General features: G+C 36.5%; 2 protein-coding genes across 4 annotated transcripts in view; one reads left to right on the plus strand and one right to left on the minus strand.

Annotated features, from left to right (window-relative positions):
• The window catches only part of rbm15b (RNA binding motif protein 15B), a 270324-nt gene that overhangs the window by 152947 nt on the left and 95393 nt on the right, over positions 1-21984 (minus strand). The window lies entirely within an intron of this gene.
• pcbp4 (poly(rC) binding protein 4) overlaps positions 15333-21984 on the plus strand; it is an 80357-nt gene continuing 73705 nt past the window's right edge. For all 3 annotated transcript variants that reach the window (XM_056260578.1, XM_056260579.1, XM_056260580.1), the window contains exon 1: positions 15333-15457. The gene's annotated coding sequence lies outside the window, so the exon portion shown is untranslated. The remainder of the gene's footprint in view (positions 15458-21984) is intronic.

Here is a 21984-nt window from a genome sequence, read left to right on the forward strand (position 1 = left end):
GTTTTGCAGTGGTTACGCCTGTAAAACACATTTTGTCTTGATTATAAGGTAGTTGGATATGTTTACTTTACTGGTTAAGAAAATGTTTGTTTGTTTGTTTGTTTGTTTGTTTGTTTGTTTGTTTGTTTGTTTGTTTGTTTTGCAGTGGTTACGGCTAAGTAAAACACATTTTGTCTTGATTAAAAGATAGTTGGATATGTTTACTTTACTGGTTAAGAACATGTTTGTTTGTTTGTTTGTTTGTTTGTTTTGCAGTGGTTACGGCTAAGTAAAACACACTTTGTCTTGATTAAAAGGTAGTTGGATATGTTTACTTTACTGGTTAAGAAAATGTTTGTTTGTTTGTTTGTTTGTTTGTTTGTTTTGCAGTGGTTACGGATAAGTAAAACACATTTTGTCTTGATGAAAATATAGTTGGATATGTTTACTTTACTGGTTAAGAACATGTTTGTTTGTTTGTTTGTTTGTTTGTTTGTTTTGCAGTGGTTACGGCTAAGTAAAACACATTTTGTCTTGATTAAAAGGTAGTTGGATATGTTTACTTTACTGGTTAAGAACATGTTTGTTTGTTTGTTTGTTTGTTTGTTTTGCACTGGATACAGCTAAGTAAAACACACTTTGTTTTGATTAAAAGGTAGTTGGATATGTTTACTTTACTGGTTAAGAAAATGTTTGTTTGTTTGTTTGTTTGTTTGTTTGTTTGTTTGTTTGTTTGTTTGTTTTGCAGTGGTTACGCCTGTAAAACACATTTTGTCTTGATTAAAAGGTAGTTGGATATGTTTACTTTACTGGTTAAGAAAATGTTTGTTTGTTTGTTTGTTTGTTTGTTTTGCAGTGGTTACGGCTAAGTAAAACACATTTTGTCTTGATTAAAAGATAGTCGGATATGTTTACTTTACTGGTTAAGAACATGTTTGTTTGTTTGTTTGTTTGTTTGTTTTGCACTGGATACAGCTAAGTAAAACACACTTTGTTTTGATTAAAAGGTAGTTGGATATGTTTACTTTACTGGTTAAGAAAATGTTTGTTTGTTTGTTTGTTTGTTTGTTTGTTTGTTTGTTTGTTTGTTTGTTTTGCAGTGGTTACGCCTGTAAAACACATTTTGTCTTGATTAAAAGGTAGTTGGATATGTTTACTTTACTGGTTAAGAAAATGTTTGTTTGTTTGTTTGTTTGTTTGTTTGTTTGTTTGTTTTGCAGTGGTTACGGCTAAGTAAAACACATTTTGTCTTGATTAAAAGATAGTCGGATATGTTTACTTTACTGGTTAAGATCATGTTTTCCAGCGATTACGCCCACATATAAAACAAATAGAAATAGCTTGGTTAACGAACATGAGACTATAGTATAAGAATTGCTTGATTATGAAGTTTTCCTTACGTTTTCCAATACGATAAAACATAATAATAATTGACAGGGTAACCTTATGAGACAATTATTCACAAGAAACCCTAAAAAATATATATGTTATAAGAACGTGTTTTTACATTTCCATGACGTTATGAAAACGTTATTTTATGTTATTGTTCTCCGAACGTTGAAGCGTACAGTTATTTGAAAACTGTTTTTCTTGGTTATGCAAACGTTAAGAGAACTTTCCACTTGATCATTTTGCAAACATTGAATGCTACTTTGGAATGTTCTCCAAAGCTTTTGAAACGAGGTGTAACATTTAAAAGTTTAAGTAACATTTAGTGAAAGTCCAACTAAATCGTAGGAAAATAAATTACCACTTTTCCAGACAGCAACACAGTGTTGGATCCACATGTACCAGATGTGGCCCGGATCTGGGCCGACACTATGTTGCTGTCTGGCTTGCCAAATGTTTTTTAAGCCAATTAATTTGTTTTAAAATAGTAAAATTAAGAACATTTAACCCACCATCACATAATTTATTAACAAGGACACTTTTTCTTAATTTTATGAGGTTTGTTTCTCCAGTTGAAATTATCTATTTGTGAGCATATATCCTTATTTCTTTCTTCTGCTGAAGAATATGGGTAACCAAACAGTTGACCCAAAGTTGTTCCAAACTTGTATGAGTTTATTTCTTCTGCTGAACACAAAAGAAGATATTTTGAAGAATATGGGTAACCAAAAAGTCGATTGGACCCCACTGACTTCCATAGTTTGGAGGAAAAAAAAATACTATTGAAGTCAATGGGGTCCATCGACTTTTTGGTTTCTCAAATTCTTCAAAATATATTCTTTTGTGTCCAGCAGAAGAAATAAACGCATACAGGTTTGGACTAACTTGAGGGTGAGTAAATTATGACAACATTTTCATTTTTGGGTGACCAATCCATAAGTGCATTACATGTGATTTTCGTTTGTTTGAATCAAGGAATGAATCAAATAATCTTTGCCTAACTGACAGAATGTCCCACTTACTACCCGACACGTTCCTTTACGTCAGACCAAACTCCAGAAATGTTGACGTTTCAGTGAGTGTGTACTCAGCAGAAGGCAGCGCCACACGACAGATGAGAACATATGCCAGCGCTACAGTCCTGTAATGTCACTGCGCGGCAGATGCCTCTTCACTGTAAGGACTGTTAAGACTGGTTTTACAGGGGATAATCAACACCTGCTTGCGTGATAATGAAGGTCCTCTCTGATGGAAAAACTGGTGTTATGTAACAGGGCTCAATGAGGTCAGAGCGATGAACATGGGGATTGGATTTAATTTACAGTCTGACCTTCGCTGTTTTGAGGGATGATGTGATTTGGGTTGAGAGGTGTGTGAGCATCACTTTCAAATCACCATTTTTGAGGCATCAACAAGCTGATGATCACACTCCAGCGAGATCATAACAATAACATGCTAATAAGAGAAAACATTTCACTGCAATTCTGAACATTTTGGCCAATGTCAGTATGACCAATATGATTTAGGCTAATATTTGTCTTATTTTTCATAAAAAAATATCTAAGCACTCACCAGGTCACATTTATTGGAAGGGCAAAATTGTTTAGGATAGTAAGACTTAGAATTAGGGATACGTTTATAAGATTTATCGACAAATTTTTTTTGGTGAAGTTTATGCTTAAAACATTTTTTTAAAATACATTTCCAGTGGAATAGAAAAAAATCAATAGTCAACAGTACACAATATCAAAATCAATTAAGGATAAGGATATTTATTAGTGATGTCAAATCGATTAATCGCATCTAACATACAAGTTTGTGTTTACATTTATAGTTATATTTGTGCATATATATTATTGTATATATATATATAATATCTTAAATGCGATTAATCTTGATTAATCAATTTGACATCACTAATTATATATGTTAAAGAAAAACCCAATTAACAAAAATATAGAAGGCTTTGCTAACTTCCCCATTTTAAAAACATTATTTTTGAATGTTTTCAGAACGTTCGAAGCATTCAGTTTTTTTTTATATTTAACGTTAGAGAAATTGTCTCTCTATTTCATCATTTTGCAAGCATTATATGAGAATTTTAAAATGTTCTGTGAATCATGTGGTGGAAAAGTAGCTTTTAAAGCGGTCATCGGATGCAAAATTCACTTTTATGGTGTTTGCATATAAATGTGTCTTTGCAGTGTGTGGACACAACCACCATACAATGAAAAAAAAATCCATTCACTCCTTTTTTTATCCTCAAAAAGCCTAAACACTCTCAATAATCAGGCCGTTTGGATGTTCTGAGCAATATGATGTCGTATTGCTCATGCTCCGCCCACGGCCGCTGACAGACCGCCCCGTATTAGCATATTTCCTGTATTAGCATATTTCCGCCCTCAGCCATTTGTATACTGTCCGCCAAGGCAGCACTTTATGTGTCTTCTGTGACACGCCCCATTGAAGAGAGGGGTGGGGTCAGCTGTTGCTCATTATCATTTAAAGAGACATGCACCGAAACGGGTCGCTGTGAACAGAGCTGTTTTTGAGGAGGTAAAAAGGGTGTTGTTTTACACAACCATTAAGGAATTTTAACCTAAGTATGTTACAAACTTTACATGAAGACCCTAAAGAATCATACCAACTTGTGGAAAGTGTGGACATCCGATGACCCCTTCAAAAAAGATTACACTAACATCCAACCAAAATGTTTCGTCCTGTAAATAACATTTTTGTTTTAATAACCTTATTAAAGACCGATTTACTTTGAACGTTTGTTCATAACTTTGAGAGAACCTTTGCCAGAACGTAAGCCAGAGTTCCCTGTTAAAATACGGATTAAAATGTTTTGAAAATCGGCTAAATGTGTCGTAAAGCACATTTTAGATAAGATATAGGCAACACTACATACAAGGTAGGCTATATAACAGGTTTTATTCAATATTATGCAAAATACAAAATGGTTCACATGGGCTAATCTTGGGGCTCCCCAAATAATCTGGATAACAAGAAAATGAACAGAAAATTTTTCCATTTTAGCAATGAAAGGACAAAATAAATTGCAGAACAACAGTGATACAAACTTTAACAAATTCCTAATCGAAATCCCAAAAGCTGTTGGAATGGATTATTGGATGTGCAAACAGAAAAGCTGCATTGCTATTAACCACTAGAGGGAGGTATGCTTCTGTCCCGAAGAGTCCTCCTTAAAAGGGATCAACCTTTGAATTTGAAGAAAAGCTTCAGAGCTTCACACCCCTCCAAAATGAACCGAACACTGTGAAACAGAGTCGGACAGAGTCATTGTCACTTGCTTTATCACCGAAAGAGTATTCAATTACAATCCCTATTGTCATCATTACTATATCTGGGACACTGAATACCTCTAGACCACTGCATGCCTGTCGTGTTGCACTTATGACTGTCTGGAACCCGTTCACACCTCGACACGCTTCCCGCCGTTTACACTCGCTCTGAAATCCCGCAAAATCTCCGGTATTTCTCATTGCCGTTCGCACTCGGGACACCAGTTGGCATGTCTGTCAATTCTGACACCATTTGATTCGCCCAAGATACTTAATTACCCAGATCTGAAATATCATAGACTTTTAAAAGTAAAGACTATCTCCGTTTTGGGATTATGATCGTAGAAGCATTGATATTTCGGCATTGACGCGATGAGAAGCAAATGCAGGTGTGCGCTATAAGTGACTGAAGGCAGGTACCATAAATCACTCAAGAAAAGCCGTCAAAACCATTTATAGTTGTTTACCAGAGACAAATGCTCGTGTCACTTGAAGTTCATGTCAAAAAGAAGATGCCAGACTGGCATTATGTGGCATATAAAAGGAAACATATGCTACTGACCCCCACCTCAGTCTTCCCTTTCACAGTGTAACAACTGTTGCCCCAGACACAAAGGGCGTAGGGAAAAACTTCTGTCATCGTTTACTCACCATCACGTCATTCCAAACCTCTAGGGCTTTTATTTGTAAAGAAATAAGGTGACATTTTGCTGATACTGCTCTTTTATGAAAGCATATAGCCAGTATGGAAGCTTGTTTCCGCCACAGAATAAAATAAAAAAAGTTTTTTTATCTTGAAATTCAGAGAAAAGAAGTCAGAATTTTACAAATGCGAGGGAAAACGTCAAAATTGCAAGAAAAAAGCCATAATTGTGAGAAAAAAAGACAGAATTGCAAGAAAAATGTCAGAATTTCACGTAATTATGACTTTATAACTCACAAAAGTTTATATCAAGCGATTCTGCGCAAATGAAAAGTCAGAATTGTGAGATAAAAAGTCACAATTACATTTTTATTTTTTATTCAATGGCGGAATCAAGCTTCCATGATATATTGACCATGGTCGAACAAGGATAAAAAGCACCATAAAAGTAATAAAAGCAATCTAATAATTGAGACAAAACAATTAAAAATCAGCAAACAATTATACAAATAAAAATAATAAACAATTAAACAACTAAGCACACGTGTTAACAACATTTAATTAATTATTCCATTTATTCATTCATTTTGTTTTTATAAAATTCTACTGGCAAAATGGATCGTAATTTGTTTTTGATTCACTAAAAAAAGAACCGTTTCCTAAGAGTCGTTCGTTCGTTCCTGAGTCGAGCTTCACGGGTCGCACCGTTACTGCGTCTGAAATCTCATACTAGCCTATATAGTACGTACTGCATTTGGTTTGAAACTTACTTACTATTACATGAAGGTATAGCCCTATATTCGGACGCAGTGCATATGTTTTGGATTCGCTAAAAAGAACCGGTTCCTATAAGTCTTTCGTTCGGTCAGTCCTTCGCTGATCACACTGTATGTTTTTGATTCAATAAAAAGAACCGACTCAACCGAGTCATTGGGAATTGGTTAGACTACACTGGTTGTGTTTTCATTCACTAAAGTCACTACAGGAAATGGACTACACTTGCTGCACTTTATGACTTGTAATCACTAGAGTTACTCATATAAGCTGCTTGTTTGTAAGGACTACATTGGTCATGCTTTTGATTCACACACAAAAAAAGAACCAGCTTAAAAGCTTACACAATGATCATGCTGCTTGTTTTTTATTCACTTAAAAGAACTGGCTCATAAGAGTCATTCATTAGGGAATGGACTACCCTGGTCATACAGTGGTTAAAAAAAGAAAAAAAGAAAAAGAGCAGTGTGAACATTATAGTTAAAATGTTCTGCAAATGAAAGAATAAAGGGTTGGATCAACATGAGGGCGAATAAATGATTATTTATTTTGTGATTGTGTGCGTGACGCTTTACATGCTGCTTTTGTGTCTCTAACTATTGACTAAACAGCTCTACAACAATGGAAATAGGTGACATATGATACCAGATCACCTGTGGCCATTTCTCACTGTCACATGACCACATTTACCACTGCCTTCATTCTACATGAACTCAAACACTAGTGTATCAGTTTCAGCCCAGTTAAATATACACGCATAATTACACTGTTGTAATTAATTCAAGGAACCACGGAACGACAAGCCAAAGCACAGATTAGGTTTTCATACTTAACGTAACACACTTAATAAACAAGTGTACTGTGTGCCACAGTAACTGATAGGCCTACAGAGCACATAAATAAATACAATTTAAAAAGGTAAACTTATTTTTAACGCATTCAGATGCAGGGCAATAACTGTGTGATGTAGCCAATAGATTTTTGATGAATGTTGGTAACCAAACTGTTTTGGTTACCATTGACTTCCATTATGAACAAAAAAATACTAAGACACTTTTATGTTTCACATAAGAAAGAAGAGTCGTACAGGTTTGAAACGACATGAGGGTGAGAAAATTATGACAGAATTTTCATTTTTGGGAGAACTATCCCTTTAATACCCATTTATTAATCTTGTGGTATTTTTATGCAGCTGTAATTGCAGTGTAAATGCATTCATGCCACCTCTGAGCTGCAATAAATGCTCTGTAAATATAACTAAATACAGATGGAGCTTCTGAAAACAGATCATGGCCATTGTAGCCTAAGGGGCTGTTTACAAAAAACTTTTTTCCTTTCTGTTTTGTCGTAAACGCAGATCCGTGAAAACCAGGGGCGGTTTCTTCATTAGGGCGATTGGGCGACGCACCACCAAAGTGTGAAAGTGACTTTTTCAATCACATTCACAATCTCATTCAACCACAGAGTTACGCTAGCCGGGTCCGTGTCACTATAATCCAATCAGCGTCATGTCACGTTCTGTGGAGTACCGCCTCTTTTTGGGCGATTTCACTCTGGCTGAGAATCGCCCCGAGTGTTCCCATAGACTTCCATTCAAAGATGTTTTTTTTTCGAATTGGAGGCACTGCAATGCATTCTCTATGGGTTCCGGGAGGGCTCGCACTAACGTGCTTACGTCATCATACGTATCCTTAACTTGTGCAGCGATTGGTGGGAACAAACCATAGGAACAAACATACACTATTAAATATCTTTAAGATTAAGTGACAAATAATATTTAAAAACAATTTTGAATTTGAATAACAAGAAAAAATGAAACACTACTATAATATCTTTATCAAATGTGATTAAAAAAAATAAAAATAAAAAAGAACAAGAGCGAGAGAGACTGTTGGGACATCTCGCGACTCGCGCGTTGAGGCCAGCTGAACTTGAACAACGTCATGGCAAACGCAGTCATTTATCGTGTCATTAAAATAAATACCATTCAGCCCGTCGTAGTTATCAGCATACATTGAGCAGGAGCAAGTAGCAACAGGAACAACACGATCTAGGAGGGCCTTGGGAGAAGAAGACAAGCAGAGGCTGTCTAAAGAGGTATTGCTGAACATTTTAATACTCGAGTGTTGGAAAATCTCACTTTGTTTTTACAATCAGTTTAGGAAAGGATGGTAGCAGTCTTTTTTTACTCCTAGCATTGTACTTTGAAATTTGTACATTTCCATTTGAACACACAACACAATCTTTATCCTACACGTCAACGATTCAGTCAACAATATTATTTGTCGCCACCTAGTGGAATCTTTAATACAATAACTTAAACTATCTGAGTGGATTGAAAATACATTTACTGGTCAAAAACCCTTGTCAAACTCCATTTGAGCTTGAATTTTGGTAAAATGGTAATTAACGTAATAACACACACACACACACACACACACACACACACACACACACACACACACACACACACACACACACACACACACACACACACACACACACACACACACACACACACACACACACACACACACACACACACACACACACACACACCATCAGCGCTGTCGGACGGAAGCCTTGTATGTCCAAAACTGTTACTTTTCAGGAAACGAAAGAGAACTTTTTTTTCCCCCAAAATAATTTCCAAGCTCTTTTAATGCTTTCCATTGGTAAAATATTTGTAAAACACATTGACAGATGTAAAGGGTGACCTATAGCATTAATTTTTGAAAAAATAGGGAGATAATACAATATGGATTCTGCCTGATACATTGTTGCTGTCGGGATGGAAAACCTTGTATCTCTATATTTATATTATAATAAATAAATTATTTTATAACTAAAATAAATGTATTTATTTTGTCAGGTCTGCGACACAATCTTAAAGTAGTGAAGTTGCCTTTACATGCTTAAGCTGTTAAATTATCCATTGCATGGGTGGACCTTATCCTTATCAATCATCCAAACATTTGCCCCCCCTGAGAGATTTTGCAGGAGCCGCCACTGGTGAAAACGACTAAAATCACTGTATTATGCATGCCAGGCCAGTAGATGGCGTTTCACTTTATAAAGAAACACTACGCGCCTACGTAATATGTATGCGTAATTTAAATTAACGTAATTTAAATTTTTACAGTTTACACGGAGACAATGACAGTATCGTTTTCAAAAACTTGCACTTTTTTCAAAAGTTTGTGTTTTCAGGCCCCCAAAACGCCATTGTCGTGTAAATGAACGGCCAAAACGCATAAAAATCCGTTTTTAGTTGAAAACTGTGTTGTGTAAACAGACCCTAAAAATGTGTGTAATAAATTCTATGTTGAATCAAATAATTCTTTCAGAAGCTACTTTTTTTTTTTGTAATGACAAAATCATACCGTAACATTCAAAAATTTCAACCACACAGTATCGTTGATTCTGTGTTACAAATATTCAAATTATCATAGAAGTATACTGGGATAAAAGTTTATAGCTCGGATAAAAACACTGATTTCTACTAAATCCTTTTGAAAGTAACTTGCTGCTTCAAATAACGATTGTATCAATTACATCGTTACACCAGTAGGTGGCGACAAATGACTTAAAAACGTATGTCAACTTGTTATGCGTTTTGGCCGTTCGTTTACACGATAAAGGCGTTTTGGGTTCCTGAAAACGCAGACTTTTGAAAACGGGTTTCAAAGTGCACGTTTTTGAAAACAGTCTCCGTGTAAACAACAAAAACGCGAATCTCTGAAAACGGAGACGTCATGCACATGCGTATTACGTGTTCAGTCTATAGTGTGTCATCGCCATCTAATGGCCTGGAGCAGAATACAGCGTTTTTAGTCGTTTTAGCAGATCTGTGTGAAAGGGGATCTGTACGCGGAAAACTCAAAGGAAAACTTCTCCGTTTTAAGCATATCGTTGTCGTGTAAACGTACTCTCAATCATTCATTCAAGAGATTCGTTCAAAAACGCTGATTCATCCAGGCTACCCAGATAGCACACGTACATCACAGAGACGTCTATTTGATGTGTGTGTTTACATCTGGAAGACGTATTTTTTAGTGTTTGCTCATCTGCAATACGTCTATAGGACGTTTCCTGTCAGATGTCAAATAGACGTTTAGAAGATGTCTTTAAGATGTAATGATTTAGAATGTATGTTAAACTGACATCTTAAAGATGTCTATCAGATGTTAGTAAACACCAGATGCTTTCCAGATGAAGTGATCTTTAACAGACATCTTGCAGATGTACGTGTGCTATCTGGGTAATGTGTACACAAGTGTAGTATTTATGAGTGAGTCATTGAATCATTCTTTCAATCCGATAAAAAATAATAATAATTCAATTCAAATTAAACATTTTAAATAGACTGCAGCAATTAACATTATGTCAGAAGCTATAGTAAATGATGTGATTTTGTTCAGTCGTCTGTTCAGAATCGCGTGAGAATCGAAATCATAAAAAAAAAAAAAAAAAAAAAAAAAGCGTGATTATCAACTCATCAAGAATCATACAGCTCTATAGATTGAATCTGTAATCGCTTGGACAGCCCTATAAATATTCACTTTGCATCTCTTTGGAATTTAGCGTGACGAATATGGCAGCAGACTTCTGGGATCATTAGTAATCAACAGGAAGCCACGTCTAGTGTTCAAATCATCTCTCTCCGGCTGAAATGAAAGATTTCTGTGACCCAGAGTGGCCCTCCGCTGCTCGTTACAAGGCCGAAGAATATTGAGAAAGGCAGCTTCAGGCTCCCGCTGACTTTATATCATTTTTACAGCAGGAAAATTAATTAAAACATCCAGGGACGGAGAAAGACTGCCAGTAACACCATAAGATAGCGAGAGACTGTCTGTCCAGAAACACCTGCGGGGAGAAAGAGCTTACGCGATATGACCAAGCAAATTCAAAATCACAGCAGGTACATCTAATTGATTTAATCTGCATGTATATTAATGTGTTTTGAGTTTGGACTTGAATAAGTAATTTACATTTAATATAGGCTAATCAAGTTATTGACAAAAAGTCTCACTAGATTTATCTTCAGTAAATCTTTATTTGACCTGGTCAATTTATTAAGACTAAGATTAAGTTTAATTAAATTATTTGAAAATGATTTATCATAGTGGTTGGGCCTGTGCAGTTCGTGGTTATTATAATAATAATTTCAGTGTTGATATACAGACGATGTATTGTCACTAGATGGCAGTATTTCTTAGGACATGCCAGTGTGCCCTGTTTATGTTGAATTTATTCATTCATCTATTTATTGTTGATCAATATAATGCATAATGCTGTGTCTTCAGTCTGGATGCTAAGCAGCTGAAGACTGACGAGTCTGTCCACGGTAGCCGAATGGATTTCAGTGTGCAAATGGATTTTATAATGCCTATAAAATCAGGGCTATTCTGCAAGCAAATGAGCTGTAAAGTTGATCAACTTGATCACAAAATGAGATGAGACTTTCATTATCATAGTTTCACCATAAATCTAAAGTTTACCATCTTATGTCCTTAATTTAAATAGCAGCACTGTATAATGCTTAATTACATTCTGAAATAGTGGTTAATATACACTCACCGGCCACTTTATTAGGTACCCCATGCTAGTAACGGGTTGGACCCCCTTTTGCCTTCAGAACTGCCTCAATTCTTCGTGGCATAGATTCAACAAGGTGCTGGAAGCATTCCTCAGGGAGTTTGGTCCATATTGACATGATGGCATCACACAGTTGCCGCAGATTTGTCGGCTGCACATCCATGATGCGAATCTCCCGTTCCACCACATCCCAAAGATGCTCTATTGGGTTGAGATCTGGTGACTGTGGAGGCCATTTTAGTACAGTGAACTCATTGTCATGTTCAAGAAAATGTAGAGCTTTCTCACATGGTGGAAGTAACCATCAGAGGATGGGTACATGGTGGCCATAAAGGGATGGACATGGTCAGAAACAATGCTCAGGTAGGCCGTGGCATTTAAACGATGCCCAATTGGCACTAAGGGGCCTAAAGTGTGCCAGGAAAACATCCCCCACACCATTACACCACCACCACCAGCCTGCACAGTGGTAACAAGGCATGATGGTTCCATGTTCTCATTCTGTTTACGCCAAATTCTGACTCTAACATCTGAATGTCTCAACAGAAATCGAGACTCATCAGACCAGGCAACATTTTTCCAGTCTTCAACTGTTCAATTTTGGTGAGCTCTTGCAAATTGTAGCCTCTTTTTCCTATTTGTAGTGGAGATGAGTGGTACCCGGTGGAGTCTTCTGCTGTTGTAGCCCATCCGCCTCAAGGTTGTGCGTGTTGCGGCTTCACAAATGCTTTGCTGCATACCTCGGTTGTAACGAGTGGTTATTTCAGTCACTGTTGCCCTTCTATCAGCTCGAACCAGTCTGGCCATTCTCCTCTGACCTCTGGCATCAACAAGGCATTTCCGCCCACAGAACTGCCGCTCACTGGATGTTTTTTCTTTTTCGGACCATTCTCTGTAAACCCTAGAGATGGTTGTGCGTGAAAATCCCAGTAGATTAGCAGTTTCTGAAATACTCAGACCAGCCCTTCTGGCACCAACAATCATGCCACGTTCAAAGTCACTCAAATCACCTTTCTTCCCCATACTGATGCTCGGTTTGAACTGCAGGAGATTGTCTTGACCATGTCTACATGCCTAAATGCACTGAGTTGCCGCCATGTGATTGGCTGCTTAGAAATTAAGTGTTAACGAGCAGTTGGACAGGTGTACCTAATAAAGTGGCCGGTGAGTGTACATTCAAATAAGCACGTTCTGAAGATTCATATTCATGATTCATATTCGGTTCATGTTCATATTCATAGATTTCATATAAGAATATATTTCAGTGCACTTAAACCACTATTTTGAGGTCAGTTATTAAGTTATTAAAATGTTGATGTCTGGTTTACAAACTAAATGCATCTATAAATACTACTGACCACAACAAGAAATACTTTTTTTTCTGTTTTGGTTCTTTTGTGATATTTCCTGATTTATGATGCAGGACCTTTGATGACTCAAATCGAATCTTTGTATAGATTATTTTTCATCTGTTAATGACAGTTCAAATGCCTCTGCAGAATCATAATAATAATAAAAACAAATCTTGTTTCTCCTTCAGCCCATCACTGTAGCAAGTGCAGTTTGAACAAAATCCACAAAAAAAAAGGTATCAGTCCTGTCAAATCTCTTCTTTTTTTTTCATTTCGAATTAAATTGAAAACTTGTGAAGAATCCAACCGAATATTTTTCAGTCAGGCGCTGTGGAACCGAATATTTTTCAGTCAGGCGCTGTCGAATCGAATATTTTCCAGTCAGGCACTGAGGAATCAAATATTTTTCAGTCAGGTGCTGTCGAATGGAATATTTTTCAGTCAGACACTGAGGAATCAAATATTTTCCAGTCAGGCACTGAGGAATCAAATATTTTTCAGTCAGGCGCTGTCGAATCGAATATTTTCCAGTCAGGCACTGAGGAATCAAATATTTTTCAGTCAGGCGCTGTCGAACCGAATATTTTTAGTCAGGCGCTGTCGAACCGAATATTTTTCAGTCAGACGCTGTCGAACCGAATATTTTTAGTCAGGCGCTGTCGAATGGAATATTTTCAGTCAGGCGCTGTCGAATGGAATATTTTTCAGTCAGGCGCTGTCGAACCGAATATTTTTCAGTCAGACGCTGTCGAACCGAATATTTTTAGTCAGGCACTGTCGAACGGAATATTTTTCAGTCAGACGCTGTCGAATTGAATATTTTTCAGTCAGGCACTGTGGAACCGAATATTTTTCAGTCAGGTGCTGTGGAACCGAATATTTTCAGTCAGGCGCTGTCGAACCGAATATTTTTAGTCAGGTGCTGTGGAATGGAATATTTTTCAGTCAGGCGCAGTGGAACCGAATATTTTTCAGTCAGGCACTGTGGAATCAAATATTTTTCAGTCAGGCGCTGTCGAACCGAATATTTTCAGTCAGGCGCTGTCGAACCGAATATTTTTAGTCAGGTGCTGTCGAATGGAATATTTTTCAGTCAGGTGCTGTCGAATGGAATATTTTTCAGTCAGGCACTGAGGAATCAAATATTTTTCAGTCAGGCACTGAGGAATCAAATATTTTTCAGTCAGGCGCTGTCGAATGGAATATTTTTCAGTCAGGCACTGAGGAATCAAATATTTTTCAGTCAGACGCTGTCGAGAACCGAATATTTTTAGTCAGGCGCTGTCGAACCGAATATTTTTCAGTCAGACGCTGTTGAACCGAATATTTTTAGTCAGCCGCTGTCGAACTGAATATTTTTCAGTCAGACGCTGTCGAACCGAATATTTTTAGTCAGGCGCTGTCGAATGGAATATTTTTCAGTCAGGGGCTGTCGAATCGAATATTTTTCAGTCAGGCGCTGTCGAATGGAATATTTTTCAGTCAGGGGCTGTCGAATCAAATATTTTTCAGTCAGGCGCTGTTGAACCGAATATTTTTCAGTCAGACACTGTCGAACCGAATATTTTTAGTCAGGCGCTGTCGAACCGAATATTTTTCAGTCAGACGCTGTCGAACCGAATATTTTTAGTCAGGCGCTGTCGAATGGGATATATTTTTCAGTCAGGTGCTGTCGAATGGAATATTTTTCAGGCAGGCGCTGTTCAATTGAATATTTTTCAGTCAGGCGCTGTCGAATTAAATTTTTTTCAGTTTGCCACTGTCGAATCGAATATTTTTCAGTCAGGGACTGTCGAATTGAATATTTTTCAGTCAGGCGCTGTCGAATTGAATATTTTTCAGTCAGGCGCTGTCGAATGGAATATTTTTCAGTCAGGCGCTGTTCAATTGAATATTTTTAAGTCAGGCGCTGTTCAATTGAATATTTTTCAGTCAGGCGCTGTGGAATCGAATATTTTTCAGTCAGGCACTAATGACTTCATAATATCCTAACTTGAGCACTTGCGCGAAGGATAGTCATGGTAGGCTACTATTTCGAGAAAATGTTAGACTAATTTCTTATTACCTTGAAAGAACAGGTTGAAAAAACCAACGCAGTGAGTTTTGCCCTCGGCATATGGTTGTGCATTGTTGTTGTTCCTTTTAACCCTCATTTGTCTTTTTGTAATTGGATAGGATGGTCGGTCCTATCTCCTTTAGCCCTCCCTCTCTCCCTCTCTCCCTCTCCCCCTCTCTCTCTCTCCCTCTCCCCCTCTCTCTCTCTCTCTCTCTCTCTCTCTCTCTCTCTGACATCGGGGTTTTCTCTCATACAGTAAGCGCCTGGCACTGACAATGTGGACATCAGCGGGGAATATATAGTGTTATCATCCGAATTCGCGTCGTGTTCACAGCGCATTCAACTTCATTATTACCAGGTAAGACGGAATCATTATGTCAGACATCTTTTTATGTATCCATATGGTGTCTGTATAGCTCTCGGTAAATGCATCCCGATGTAAATCTGATCGGGACAGAAGTGAGAGATGGTTCGGACTCGCGCAGTTATCCCGTAGGAAACCGCTGCTGTTGTTATGGCAATAAAAGCGGAGCGCGTTTGTTTCAGCAGCACTAGTAATACAAGTTGAACAACTAACCGGTTGGAACGGTGAAGTTTACAGGTTTATGAACGTTGTATTAATTAATTTTAACTCGCAGCTTTCTGGACATAACATTCAAAAGCATAGCGAGCGATATACTGCGTCTGGTATATTGTGTAGAAGATTAGGCGACCCAAGTTGACTTGTGAATTTAGATTAGGCTAGTTAATCTGGTTAAGAAGAGCTAATTCGAGAGAAGAGCTGATTCAAATCTCCTCAACATTTAAAATAAAGGTTCTTCATTCTTTATAAAGGTTCTTTATTGGTTGGTATCAAGCAACGTTTTCGTTTTGGACTTGTTTAGATCATCATATTGGTTCCTTAATGATTTAATACAGGGCTAAAAAGTTCTTTTTATCTTCATATGTGGCACCAGGCTTTGGTTCTACTGGAGCCTTTATAAACGTGTGTGGTGTGGATGAAGTGAGATACTAATGGTTTCCGGATGCCAGGGGTCTGGGTGATCACTCCTTCTGGACATCTGATTTGATTTTAGATGCTGTAATTAATTAGGTTGACCGGGAGCCGAACCCTCGCAATTAGTGCAAATACTAATTAGCTTGGGTCAGTGACTGAATGACTGAGCATCTTTGTAATTGAACTTATCCAGGAGAGTGTATTGAATATTTGTGCTCCAGGAAATGCAGCAATCCTCCAATTTAGACTTGCAAGAAATTTGCATACAGAGTCAAACCTTTTTGTTTTTCCCCTCAATCTAAAGATGAAACTGATTTAATTGATTTTGTGTGTACAGAATACAGTCTCTTTTGTCATTCACGGTTATACTGTAAGAACAACTCAAGCTTTTATACTATCATGCACATATCAGCGCGAGTGATTGAATGACTTAGCATTATTGCTAAGTAATTGAAACCGTGCAGAGAATATATTGTATGTTTGTTTCACAAAATGCTGCTGTTTTCCAACAGGCCTAGATTGAATCTTTGTTTGGATTCAAATTTGTTTTTGCACCGTCATTGTCAAAATCAGAATTGAGTTTTTGTTCACTGTCTGTTTCTATCTATCTATCTATCTATCTATCTATCTATCTATCTATCTATCTATCTATCTATCTATCTATCTATCTATCTATCTATCTATCTATCTATCTATCTATCTATCTATCTATCTGTAGGTCTGTCTGTCTGTCTGTCTATCTGTCTTTCTATCTCTATCTGTCTGTCTGTCTCTCTATCTATCTCTATCTGTCCGTCCGTCTATCGTTCTATAGTTCTATTGTTCCTTCTATCTGTCTGTCCATCCACATTATATAATGTATTTCTAAATATTAAGGCGTTTGTAGAATAATAGAGTTGATTAGTTATTGTAATTGTTCTCCATCGCCTAGAAATTAAGTAAAAGCTTGACTGCACGCACCAGCTGAACTTATGTTGAATAAAAAACCTCATTGTGTTCATGGCATTTTTGCTGCTGAACTGTTTGGCATGTGAGCAGCTAATTCTTGTTCTCTGAATCACTGAATAGAGATCTTTGTTGCCGTTCTTTTGCCTCTCTGTACAAACTAGCTTTGAAGTTAACTTTGGATTTTAATTGGGTGTACTGAGACATGTTCGTAGCTCTGTCCTTATGAAGAACATTACCATCTATCTATCTATCTATCTATCTATCTATCTATCTATCTATCTATCTATCTATCTATCTATCTATCTATCTATCTATCTATCTATCTATCTATCTATCTATCTATCTATCTATCATTGTTTCCACACCAATTTTTGGTTCTTTGTTGGCATTGATGGTTCCATGAAGAACCTTTAACATCCATGGAACCTTTCAATTGCACAAAAGGTTATTTGCAGTTGAAAAAGGTTCTTTAGATTATAATAATGATCTTCACATTAGAAAAAAACATGGTTCTTTTAAGAACTGTTGACTGAAAGGTTCTTTTTTCTAACCAAGAAATGGTTCTTCTATGGCATCGCTTCTATGGCAACCTCGAAATGTCTAGTACAAAATTAGTGGCGGTGATGTAATTGTTGCCATTAAATTTTTGACAAATCTGCACCAAAGCACATTAGTTTTGGCTCTTTGATTAAGTCCCTTGTCAACTCAATACCCCTCAAACTGATATTCCCTCAAAGCGAGTTTATAGGAAAACAAATTGCTTCTCTGGTTGAGGAAATGAGAGGAAAAAAAAAAAAAAAAAAGTGATGAATGACTTAAGAAGGAGAAAAAAAGAGGGTGAAGTGTAAACATCCTTCTAAAAAAAAAACACCACCGAGATTTCTGAGACCTCCTCGTTGAAGTTCACCATGTACGAGGCATCTAACGCACAATGGCATTACGGTCCCGCTTCAATTCGGCATGGCAGACAGGCGATTAACTGCAGTTTAATCTGCGCGAGGCCTTATTCTCCTCAACATTCTGATCTACGACACTATTTTTAGCCCCACAAAACAACCCCGCTTCCCCAACCCCCTAAAAACACTGCAGGCGTCTGTGAGGAATCCAGCATTTAAGATAAGAGCACAGGCTCCGCGTGAGGACGCTAAGTTTATCAGCATGACATGCATGTGATTCATGTAAATTCTCCCTTGTCTTTACTGTTTATTTGTTTCCAGTGAGTTTGAGATGGTTCAGCGTGTGGCGCTTCACGAGGTCCTCGGGCACTTGATCATACATGGATTCTCTGTTTAAAAGAAAAAAGATTTTGGGAAGATATCGACTGCTAGTGCAAGTATATTGGAGTCAACAAACCTGGCTCTTGCCCTGCAATGTGACTTCTGACTGTTAAAACTATTACGACTGGGACTTTTAGTTGAAGGCACAGAATTTTGTCATTATTTGCTCAGCCTCGTGTCGTTTACAAACCCGTACGACTTTCTTTCGTCCGTGGAACATGAAAATAGACATTTTTGCTGCTCTTTTCTATACAGCATAGTAGTCGAGCTCCCAGAAAGATTGTTTATTTCCCAAAACTCCTCATGGAGGAAATTGTTTCTGTTTTCAAGTAATTCAAGTTATTATCAAATCGATGACTATTTCTCTAAACTAACAATTTTACCTAACCAAGCGCTTTACTTTTCTTTTACGTCACTCTTTTATTAAATCGTTCAACTTTGTCATAACTGAAATTAAAATAAATTACTTTATTGTAGTTACTTTAAGTAATAATAAGTCATTTAAAAAGATAAGGGATTTTTTTTAGGCATACTTGACCAAAGAACCACATCAACATCAGTTATCAACCAATATTAGAGATGTTTTAAATATATTTGTTTCAGCCCATATTGCCTATATAATGATCAATATTAGATATTTTATTGTATTTCGGCCTATTTCCTCCTAGTTTTACATTTAAAACACCAATCATTTTACATGTAAATAATTTTTCACTTAATTTGTCATAGTATTAAAATAATAATTGTATTTATATTATGGTTTATATAGATGTCTTATTTACATAATTTCATATATTTTTAGAGAAAATAATGTTGAATTTAATATCAGCCATTTATCGATTATTGGCCATGACATAAAAAGTATAATTGACTTCATGATCAGTATCAGTCAGAATTTTGGGGCATCCATTTTTTTTCCATAGTTATTCATTCATTCATTCATTCATTCATTCATGACAGTCATTATGGACTACATATGGAAAAGAGCTGCATGGACATTCTTCAAAAATTCTCCTTTTGTGTTTTACAGAAAAAATAACAGTATACAGATTTGGAACGAAATTAGGGTGAATAAATAATGACAGAACTCAATTTTTGAGTGATTATCTCTAAGAAAAAACACCTTATTGACAGATTGATAGTGTCATAATGGCTGTCTATCGTATGAGGTAAACAAATTCGATCTTCTGACGAAACTTGCTGTCACAGTGTGTTTAGTGCTGAATCTGATACAATGTTCCACCACACTATGGAACTTCCTCCAGCTAAATTTGTCAACTTACATGAGTATATTTTTCCTGTCTGGTACATTTATAGGTAATGCTATGAATTTTCTTTTTGACAGACAGGATTTTTCATACCGTTTTTTTCTCTTGTTGGTCCATTGGTATCTATTTTTGACAATACAAAGGTTTATTTTATATTTTAGATCTTGCTGTGTGCACATGCACTGTGATTTTTTTATTTTTTTTTAAGTTGTTGGAGCATGTTTTATATATTATTGGGGTAAGAAAATACTTTTTCAGTCATTGTTCTTGCCTCTATTTGTTAAATTTACTAATAATTTCTAAATGAAAATCGTTTAAAAGTAAATCCTACTCCATTTTTTCCTGTGTGGTGTCATTTTAAGCCTGTTAGCCTTCTTTTTGTTCAACTAAAGATTGCGTGATGCCAGCTTACACAAACATATTCTAAGAATGTTTTGCTAGGGTTGCCATTAAATTATGAAAATGTTTTTTTCTGAATGTTCCCCAAATGCTCAAAACGTCCAGTTTGTTTTTGTTTCAATTATTTGTTTATTGGTTAGACTAATGTTAAGGGAATATTCCATTTTATAATTTAGCAAAAATTATGAAAACGTTACTTTTGAATGTTGTCTGACCATTAGTAACATTCAAAAAAGCTAGTGAACAAGGTCCAACTAAAACTTTTTTTTTTTTTTTAAGTTCCATGAACAATGTATAAATAACATTTAGTGCTGTCAAATCGATTAATCGCGATTAATTGTATCTAATATAAAAGTTTGTAAATATAATATATATATATATATATATATATATATATATAATGTATACTGTTAGTGTATGTGTAAAAAAAAAAGATATATATATACTGTAAGTATATATTTACAAACATTTATGTTAGATGCGATTAATCGGGATTAATCGATTAATCGTTTAAATAACGTTTTGAGAACATTGTTAAAGACCACATAACTTTGAACGAACGTTCTATTAACGTTACTTGAAGAACTTTGAGAGAACGGTAGCTAAAGTTCACTGTTCCCTGTTAGCTGGAATGGTTTCAGGAAAAAAGGGTTGGTGACAATAATGAAAATAATGGACATTAGTTTGAAACCCATACCACATCTCACTCTTTCGCCAACGTACATTGTCAAGGTTGTTGCTTTTGTCTAGAGACTGTATCTAAACTTAGAAGGTTCTCCGTTGTGCATGTAGTTAGACACTCGTATGCTTCAGTCGAAGTTTTCTCCCATCAATGTCACAACACCACCCCCCCTTTCTCGCCCACTGTCAATGTTGTGCTTCCAACTTTTTCAGAGCGTCTTTGATATATTTCTTTGGAAGAGAGGTGTTGCAATTTAGAGCTCTGAGAATTTTTAGATCAAGACGTACAAGACGCATCTCTCCAATTCCCATCGGTATCAAAGCCAGCTGGCAAGGTTGCAATCAAACAGCTGAAAATGACTTTCAGAAAACGCGACGCGTTTGACCTGCTCACGAAAAGTGAAGGAACGTTGTCGTTTTGATAAAAGACCGCAGAGCTATTTGATTTTTGTGGTTTACTGCCGTTGATAACGACTGTTAGAGTTAGCGAGGATTGTGTAATTGTTCAGTCAGTTTATACAGGCCTCTTCTGAATCATTTCCAACAGAACGCTTCTTTCATAGAGAGAGAATACATATATTGTTTCACGTGTTCTAGCAGGCAGAAGGGTAAAAACGCAGCCCACTCTTCCGAACAAGCTTCCCCTTATTTTCCTGCTTTCTGAGAGATTGAGGTCATTGTTAATTGAAACACAGACACATGTTAATTAGTGCAAGATATTTTCCCCCTGAATCTCTCCAACTAACGATGTCCTTCAATTAATTACCGGCTTCTTGTCTCTGCTGCAAGCTAGTGCTAGTCAAGAGGAAAAATAAATTAAAGAATTGCTTCGGCCACAAATGAACATTCGCTCGCCCTCGTGTCGTTTCCCAAATGACTTTCTTTGTTCCGTGGAGCACAAAAGAAGATGTTTAGCAGAATGTTCATGCTGCTCTTTTCCATATAATCAGAGCAGTGGCCACAGGATGTCACGTAAGGTTTATTTGTACTTCTGCATATTCAAACCCAATGCCATTTGGTGTCGTTGATATCAAACCTTAATTCATTCGTAGTTAATTCAAATAATAATGACTGAAAGTTTAGTCTATTCCTCACACAAAGCTTACTCAAAGTCATATGAACTACTGTTATGACACTTTTATGGCACCTTTTCTCATTTTTGCAGTTGTGTTGTTATTGTAAACTAAAATTAAAACTATTAAGAATCGTTTTTGTTAAAATAATGCCGAAACAATGTATAAATATTTTATGAAAAACTTAAAAAAACAACTTTGAATTGACAAAAAAACCACATAAAATTACTTAAATTAAAATG

This window comes from Rhinichthys klamathensis, unplaced genomic scaffold (genome assembly GCF_029890125.1).
Source record: "Rhinichthys klamathensis goyatoka isolate OS25496 unplaced genomic scaffold, OSU_Roscu_1.1 h1tg000009l_1, whole genome shotgun sequence".
In the NCBI taxonomy this organism is placed as follows: Eukaryota; Metazoa; Chordata; class Actinopteri; order Cypriniformes; family Leuciscidae; genus Rhinichthys; species Rhinichthys klamathensis.